Source organism: Aulonocara stuartgranti, assembly GCF_965226115.1.
Source record: "Aulonocara stuartgranti genome assembly, chromosome: 9".
Classification (NCBI taxonomy): domain Eukaryota; kingdom Metazoa; phylum Chordata; class Actinopteri; order Cichliformes; family Cichlidae; genus Aulonocara; species Aulonocara stuartgranti.
The window spans coordinates 1,812,453-1,821,258 of NC_138960.1; positions in this window are offsets into that span (position 1 = coordinate 1,812,453).

The window sequence follows — 8,806 nt, forward strand, 5'->3', positions numbered from 1 at the left end:
AAATAAATTCAAACTTGTTGTTACGGCCCCGGCCATAATCTGAATCCTGTTGGCTGTTTTTTTGTTCTGTGTTCTGTATCTTTAAGAGTCTGCAGGTCCTTTCTGATTGGAGAGCTGGCGACTGGTTGGTCTCCTGATTAAGTGGCTGTCTTGAAAAACCCTCTAGAGCAGTTGTCTCTCTGGCAGCAACTAACAGCAGCAGCAGACCCGTTGTTGGCCACCAAACCCTCAGGGACATTTGTGCGTGTGTTTTCCCGAGGATTGTTGAGCTTTGTAAACAGATTACTTTTTATGTGTAAATAGGTGCTGAAGCTGACGGGGTGAAATGCCTTATTATTTTCTGCACTTTCTCTTGTTTATTGAGTTAGGGAGTTAAGGGTAGCACCTGTCTTTTGTTTGTTATTTGTTTTCAGGGTTTAGATAGCACCTCCCTTTTCGAATAAGCTTGTTTTGTTTGTTAGTTTGGCCTTTGTTCACCCCGGAGCTGAGCTTTCAGTTTAGACAAGATAAAACCACCTTTCACCTGTAAACCAGGGTATGGTTTTGGGGACTAGGGTGGGGTCACTTTCCTTTAAACCTGATGGGTCTGTCTAGCACAACACTACAACAGCAAAAAGAATTGGACACCAAGCAGAGCTCTTTGTCTGATCTCGTGCACGAGGGAGAGAACTGTGACGAGCGCCGTTCCTTCCGCTCGAACCCCAGTTGCTCTCAGCCAGCTTCCCCCTAACACTGCTCTTTATTGTGGTTACATGATTATGCATAAGTTCATTAACATATGACGTCTTACACAGGCATACATGTGAACAAAGAGTACCTTGTCTGTGTGTACGTATAGGCATGCGTGTGTGTCAAGATGTGACCCTGTGAACGACTCCCCAAAGCTGGTGCTAGGAGCCCAGCGGTCCACCTAAACAAAGGGCTCTTATACTTAAGCAGATACAGAGTAGGAGTCCTCCTGTACCATAAATCAGTAAGAGAAGGTACGACCTCTCTCATGACCCTAGGATGTGTGTGTATGCCAGAACACTCTGGAAGGCACACAGAGTCTTTGCAGACTGCTAAGGATCAGACCTCTATCATTATGCAATCGATTATTAAACTCTGAGGATATATGAGTATATATTTCCAAGCATAAATGACAATCCACAATATAAACCTTACAAAACCCTTATTTTGCATTCCGGTACCCCTAGATCAGGATGTAACACTTGTGTTTTTTTGGAATTTTGTTGGGCAGTTACCAGCTATTATATCAGTAAAGTTTAACTGTGATAACTGTGGTATGTACTTCATTTTGAAAACTGTTACAAGTTGTCATGTCTCTGTCTCTACTAGCTAAATAGAATTATCCATCATCCAACATCTCCTGGCTGAAAATTGGTTGGTGATCTCTCCCTACAAAGCTGCCATAGAAGTAATAATAATGTATAACTTATTGAGCGCCGTGGGGAAATTCCTCTCTGCATTTAACCCATTCACCCAGTGAAGCAGTGGGCAGCCATTGGGCACCCGGGGAGCAGTGTATAGGGATGGTACCTTGCTCAGGGGTACCTCAGGGTAGCCGTTCAGTGGCTTCAAACCCCAGACCTTCTGATCATAGGGGCCACCACTCTACCTACTGAGCTATCCCTGCCCTCAGTATATGCCTTCCGGCATATGTTCCATACTTAACAATGTAGGTAGCGCACTTCATGCAAGTGTTCTGAGTACTGTGAGTACACTTGTGCACTGCACTAAAAATAGCAAGAATAAATATGGCTGTATATCATTTAGGACACTCTGTAATCTGTAGCAATAATGCACATTTTACAGTTTACAAAGTAAAAGCGTGTCAAAAAGCAAATCCATCCCCACAGGCTTCCAAGGTAAAATATTTAATATCACAATGAAAATGTCATATTTACAGGCCTGCTCAATAACAAACACACACACACACACACACACACACACTCTCACACACACACACACACACACACACACACACACACACACACACACTTGTTTGTTTTTGTTTTTTAATGATTCGCCAATATGGATTCTCTCAGGCTAAAAATTAGTGAGTATCAGTATCAGTTAATATATTATTAAATTATTTGTGAACTAAGCCTTCAAGCATTAGCTGATAACTCCCCCCCCCCCCCGTAGTCTAAATCTGGATGATGACACATGTACCATCTCTGCTCCTTCTTTTATCTATTCTTTAAATCTGACATCAATATATTTTTCCTTCCTTTCAAGATGCAGCAGCCAGATCAATGAAAAGACTCTTAGCCGAGCCACACTTTGAACTTGTGCTATCGAAAGAGAACTTTGAGGTCCTACTAAAAGTGCAAGACATTTTTCTCTATTGTTGGTCTCTGTATACGAATCCTTTGAATTGTTGTGTGTGTGCGTGTGTGTGTGTGTGTGTGTGTGTGTCTGTGTGTGTCTGTGTGTGTGTGTGTCTGTGTGTGACAGAGATGGAGCGAGTAGGTATTTACATTTTTGGTAGACATCCATGATATGTAAATCCGAAATGAAACTGACATGTTATACTAAGGAAAAGGCAGTATTTGACCATCAGTCAGGTCATGAATATAAAGAACAAACAAACAAAAAACGTTTTATCTCGGTCAACCTAACCACTAAGTGGGTGCTAGACATATGACTACACTCAGTAGATATATTTGCTAGATCTTTCCTGCTTTTCCCCTACATTTCTGTGTATCTTGGCAAAAAATAAATCAGTAACTTTAAAAACAGCTCACTACAGGCGAACATTTACTGCCATTCATTTGTAGTTAGTGTAGCCTGTTAGTTTGGTGTTTACCTCAGCTGGTGTCCACGTCTATTCACTCTGTCCTTAACAGAATTTGTTTCCCTTGCATCTTGAGCGCACACTGGGCAGGGAGAGCGTATCAAGTTGACTCCACCTCAATTCCAACCAAATAGACCTGGAAGTAGTGATGTTTTACTTTTCTGAAAACATGAAAGATGAGTGTTGTTACATTACCATTCAGTTTTGGGGTTACAATAGAAAAAGATAGATTTATTGTGGTATCGGGTAGTGGTATCAGTTTTGATTATTTCAACAAACAGAGGACATTTTGCCAAATAAGAGGATAATTGGAGATTAAGTATTGGAATCTCAGGAGCAGGACCACGCCTCCAAACACACTCCTTCCGGTTCTCATCTATATAGGTTCCCCCAGTTCTACAAGCTGTTCATTCTTCTTTATGTGCCCCACCCACCCTCCCCTTTTCAGTTCTTTAACCTCTTCATTTTTATTTAGCACATGAGGATCTGCCAGGCCCAGGAGCCATCACCAGTCCACTTCGAGGTCTTCCCCAAACTGCAGCTCAATTCATGTCCAAGCCATTCGCCTTTACCTACTAAAACGCTGTCAAACCTAAAATGAGGACGTAGGCCCAGCTAGTGAATCATGTCTGTGTAAACTCCATTCATATAAACTTTAATATTCAATATACCACATTTTCAACAAGTAAATCGCTCCAAGTTTGTTTTCAGACGTCCTAAAAAAATAAAACATTTTCTGATTGTTGCATGTTGCCAAAAGTTATGTCTGCTGAAGTCTATTTTATTCTTGTAAAACACAATTCTGTAGTTGAAAGACACGAATGTGGGATACTGTTTGTTCATGATTTGGACAGAGGAAAAAATTGCAGCAGGGCCAGCATGATCGATTAAAGACAGGACTCTGAAATGTTAATATTACTTTCAGGCAAAACATTACTTTAAACCCAAATATGGCAGGGGGATGACTCATTTGGCACTTAACTTTGTGTTTATGTTGCATATTTACACCTTAAAGCATCCACACCAGACAGACAACTTGTTCATGTTATATTCTCTTCAACAAAGCCAGTGTCTGTTCTAACATCAACTTTTGTATTTCATTCCACACTGCCAGAATCCGTATCTCCCATCTAGTCAACCTATTTATTATTTTAATTTACATATCTTCAAGATTATAATAAGTAACTGCACTTAATCTTTGTCTTTTGAAGTCTTTCTGCCACAGCTTTCCCCTATTTGCGGGAACAGATGCTATCAGGTTGACCTTACCACAATTTGTTCCCCCTGTTTAAATCAAACACATCCTGGACAGGGAGGAACGCTGGTTTGAGTGCAGAATCAAGGAGGCCATTTACGCTAAAAGGGAAAGACCATCTATGAATCGAGGAGGGGGCCTAAGGGTACATCTGTTACCATCTTACAGTGCTGTGATTGCAACCATTCCCCAACTCGTGGCCATTATTCAGTGGTCTATGATCCATGATCAGTGGATGTTGATCAATGGTCATGACAATTTGCATACTAATGATCAAGGAACTGACCTCACAGCCCATTGTTCATTCAGTGGTGAGGGTTTCAGTCATTGTGCAAAGGTACTGTTTATAAGATTGGGGAAACCTGCAGTCAGCTGAGACTGAAGAAGTCACTTGAATGAGTGACGAAACGTTTCTCCCACTGAAAACGCTACGTCCAGATGAACAGACCTTTTGGGACACTCATCTTTCACTTTTTCACAAAGTAAAACATCACTACTTCCAGGTCTAGTTGGTTGGAATGGAGGCAACGCCAACTGGATCCACTCCCCCTGCCCAGTGTGCGCTCCTGATGCAGGGAAACAAACCGGTTGGGCATGAGTACTTTAGCATGACAGAGACGGTAAACCTTTGTTAAAAGAGTCTGATACAAGTTGATGGATCAGGGAAGCTCACCTCAGTCTGATGGCAGTGATATAGAGATTGACAGACCATGTGACTTTTGCACATTGCATGCCGGGTACTCGTGGCAAAACAATCAAAGCAATGCATCAAATGCAAGCATTTGCAGCACCGCAAAACGTTCATTCTCCGGTTCCAATACCTTCTTGCTTTTTCTTTGTCCCCCAAAAAAGTTATGTACAAAACGAAGGACAACAATGCCGGACCGTACAAAGACAGACTCGACGAAAAGTACAGGAAAAAGGAAAAAATCAAAGGAGTGAAAGGGTCAGACCCTTACGAGCACACAGAGTGGACAAAATACGTTAGCGTGCTGCCCAACTTTCACCACGCTCATATTTATAATTATACAGTTGTTGGAGTGAGTGCATACACTCATGAAGTTTAGTAACTTCAGGTCACTGCAACAAGCCCAGGTACAGTTTACCGACGGATGGGTACAGGACCTTGAAATGCACCGTGTAGAACGAAAGACCATCGTACGAACAAAGGTAAGTTTACCAGTCTCACAAATCGTCGTCATGAATACACATGCGTTAACCGTTCATTAATAGGACCTTTAAGCTCAACGGTATTTAATTAGTAGTGGAAATAATTTCTGGTTCACATTACAGAAATGTAGCAGTGACAATAATATTGTATGTTGTAATCGTACTGGGCAATTAGTGATACAAAAAAATTTGTTTTATCCTGTGAATAAAAGTATATGTTTTTGTCAATGTACCATAATAACAGAAGCAAAACGCAATATTGTGTCAGGACAATTTACTATTTATGCACAATAAACAAAGGAGCATAGCGCGACAATTTCTGTTCAGCGCCAGACTTGCTTGTAACCTATATCACCAGTTATGTTATGAAAAATGACGTATTAACTACAACAGAAGACTGACCTTTCTGGGAATGCTTGGAGCAGACTAACCTGTGAGCTGGAGTGTTCTGGGACGTTATATTTGGTCTTTGAATGGCTGCAATCCAGGCCATCCATGGCTCTTTGTTACTTCGGAAACATGGCTCGAACATTTTCTCTTCAATGACGTAATCAGATAACAACCGATCTCTTTACCCGTCGGCTTCCCGTGACTGTCATGCGACCGGCTATTGCAGTTAATAATACAACAGCTTCTTGCCATTTTTTGTGTTTCTTTTTATCGCTGTATAACTGATTTCAATTGAAAGCCTGCGTGCGCTAGTACCTCTTGCCACGAGTTCCCAGAATCCTTTGCGGTTTTACCCCTGAATGACGTCACATTTTCGATCTCTATAGTGGTTAACTGTTGTAGCTTGAGCAATGTTAGCTTATAATCAGCTGCTGTTGTCTGGTGATAAGTATAATGTCTGACAATGAATAGGTGTGACAATATTGAGAATAAAAAGGCATGTTCATAACTATTTATGTGTATCAGTTCAGGAGAAGAAGCTTGAGGTGAGGGGGAAAAGGATGATATTCTATCCAGATGCTGGTCATATTCCCTCTTGGATTTTCATTTCTTTATAGAGGGCACCCCTTCTCAGATAATGAAATGTGTATGAACCTTCATAGCTTCCATTTGAAGTTGCAGATATGAAATTAAATTTGTCTCCATAGCACACATGTGTATAAGTTCTGTTTTGCTCTGCCTTTGGTGTACTGAGGATGCTAAACGTGGAGCAGACAGCCATGAAAATTATAGGACAGAACGCTCATCATTGCTCTCAGTCCCTTTATAAATAGTGGTACAAAAAGCCAACTGTTAACTTCTGGAAGAAAATACACAATGTAAGTTTTAAAAATGTAAGACTTCATTTTTGCCTTTTTCAGTTAATGCTCTGAATAGCAGGCTCTAATGTGGAAATCACTGTGTTAGTGTAGGATAACAGTTATAGCTACACTTCATTTTGATCTTGATGTATGCGAAGTGTTACTAAATTGCGATCGATGATCAAACAGTGTGCCAAGCCCAACCTAGAGGTCAAAGGTTGATTTTCATCAAGTAATAACATCAGGGATAAAGTGTGTACGATCATATGTACTATTACATATTTCTACAGTAAAAGTCCCCATGTTTCTGAGATGTGCTCTTTGGGATGTTCTTTACCCACTCTGTACTAATACTTAAAAAGGCTACTAAAAGAAATATCATCTGTATATCTTGCATCATTATTAGGACGTGCAGATGCTAATTAAGCTATATGAAGAGTTTGGTTTTATATTGTTAAGTAGCAATTATTCAGGCTGTGTTGCAGAGAAATCCCAACGTCATGTAACAAGTAGTGTAGCAAATTGCTCTCTATAGGCAGTAATGAATAAAGTAATGGATAACACAGTGCACTCCCCTATCACCAGTAATTAATAAATACTAATTGGTTTAAATATTGTATAAAATGAGCATTCTTACCACTGGCCGCATGTACAGGCTAAAACATTAAAGTTACCTTTAAATTTGTAATAAATATTTGAACTAATAATTTTTGAGGGTTAACATCTGAGAAAGGGAAACAGTCACAACAATGTTAAACCCCTTAAACTGCAAACTTTGGATGTAAAGTCAGTGGATTTAAAATCTGTTGTGATCTTCCTCAGACACAAAACCATAAAAATGTATAATTCCCCAAAACCTACGAACTTAACTATACATTGCGTTGGGGAACTTGCTGTTTTTCTTAAACCACTGCATGCACACTCATTAGCAGAATAACAACTAGGAATTTTTTCTCCACAGCTCCAGTTAACCTTTTAACTGATGACGGAGCTAATATTAACAAAATGCAGCTAATAAATCAAAAGGTGAAGCTGTCACTTCACTTGTGTAAACTGGATCTCTGTGGTCTGCCTCATCCACAGTAAATAAAAAGACAATAGTTTACTGGCATGTTTTCTTTGCTGGCTTTAGTGTGATTGAAATATTTATTTATTTTAAACAGATACTTTCTTGCTGTATTGCCAGTTGTTACTAAATAGCTGCTTTTACATTATGCTGAGTCCTTGTTAAAGGTAACTCTCATCGGTACTCTGATTCAGTTAAGGAACTGAATCAATGGTTCATCAGAATTTAATATCCCTCATCATACTGTGATGGTTATGGCTTCTGCTCAATGACTTTTGATTTTCCAGTGAAAGAGAAAGTGGTTGTGGGCTTGCTTGTTATGGCTGACACGTAGATACTTATGGGTCACTCCTCTTAGTTTATCTGAGGATTCAATTGCAACCTAAGGGTAAATCAGAAGCAATGACAAAATACATCTTCTATGCATTTTAAATCAGAATTAAATCATACATGATGCAAGCCTTTCGATGCCTTCATGCACATGCTGATGGATGCTCTAACCCATTCCACACGAACACAGGTTTTTGTCTCTGACCCCTGCTCCTGCCTCTTGCTCTTGCCTGCTTTCTAGATGAAACACTGATAATGTGAAAAAAGCCTGTTGCAAAGCTGTTTCTTGCCATATTGTGATGATGTCATTTGTCACTGCACTCCAACTTTCCTCTTTGCCGTACAAGTGTGATCAAATCAAAATAAAAGGTTAAAAATAATAGTGAGCAAGAGCCACAACATTTGCAGACATGCCTTTTATAGCAATAAGGTTTAAATTCTGATTTACTCCATTCATACAATCCCAACAGAGCACTTAGATCGTCCAACCACAGGCTCCTAGCACAACCTAGGACTCGAATGAAGTTGAGAGGCGACTGGGCCTTTGTGGCACCCAGACTCTGGAATAACCTCCCCGTTCATATTCGCACTGCCGAGTCTATCCAGTCTTTTAAATTACGTCTTAAAACTTATTTTTTTACTTTGGCTTTTGATTCTGTCTAGTTGGCTGTTTTAGCTTGTTGCGTTGTTACCTATTGTTTGTTGTCCTCTTTTATTGTTTGTTTTAACTGTCTCATGTTTTTATTGACTGTGAAGCACTATGGTCAACACTGTTGTTTTAATATGTACTATATAAATAAATTTTGATTTGATTTGATTTGAAATCAGTGAAGGTTTCTCTGCAGGTTCAACTGAATGCAAGCCATTAATTTGTTGACTGAAACTGGGAGGAACTCTGATCAGACACTGAGCAATTAAATTAAATGCCAACACTC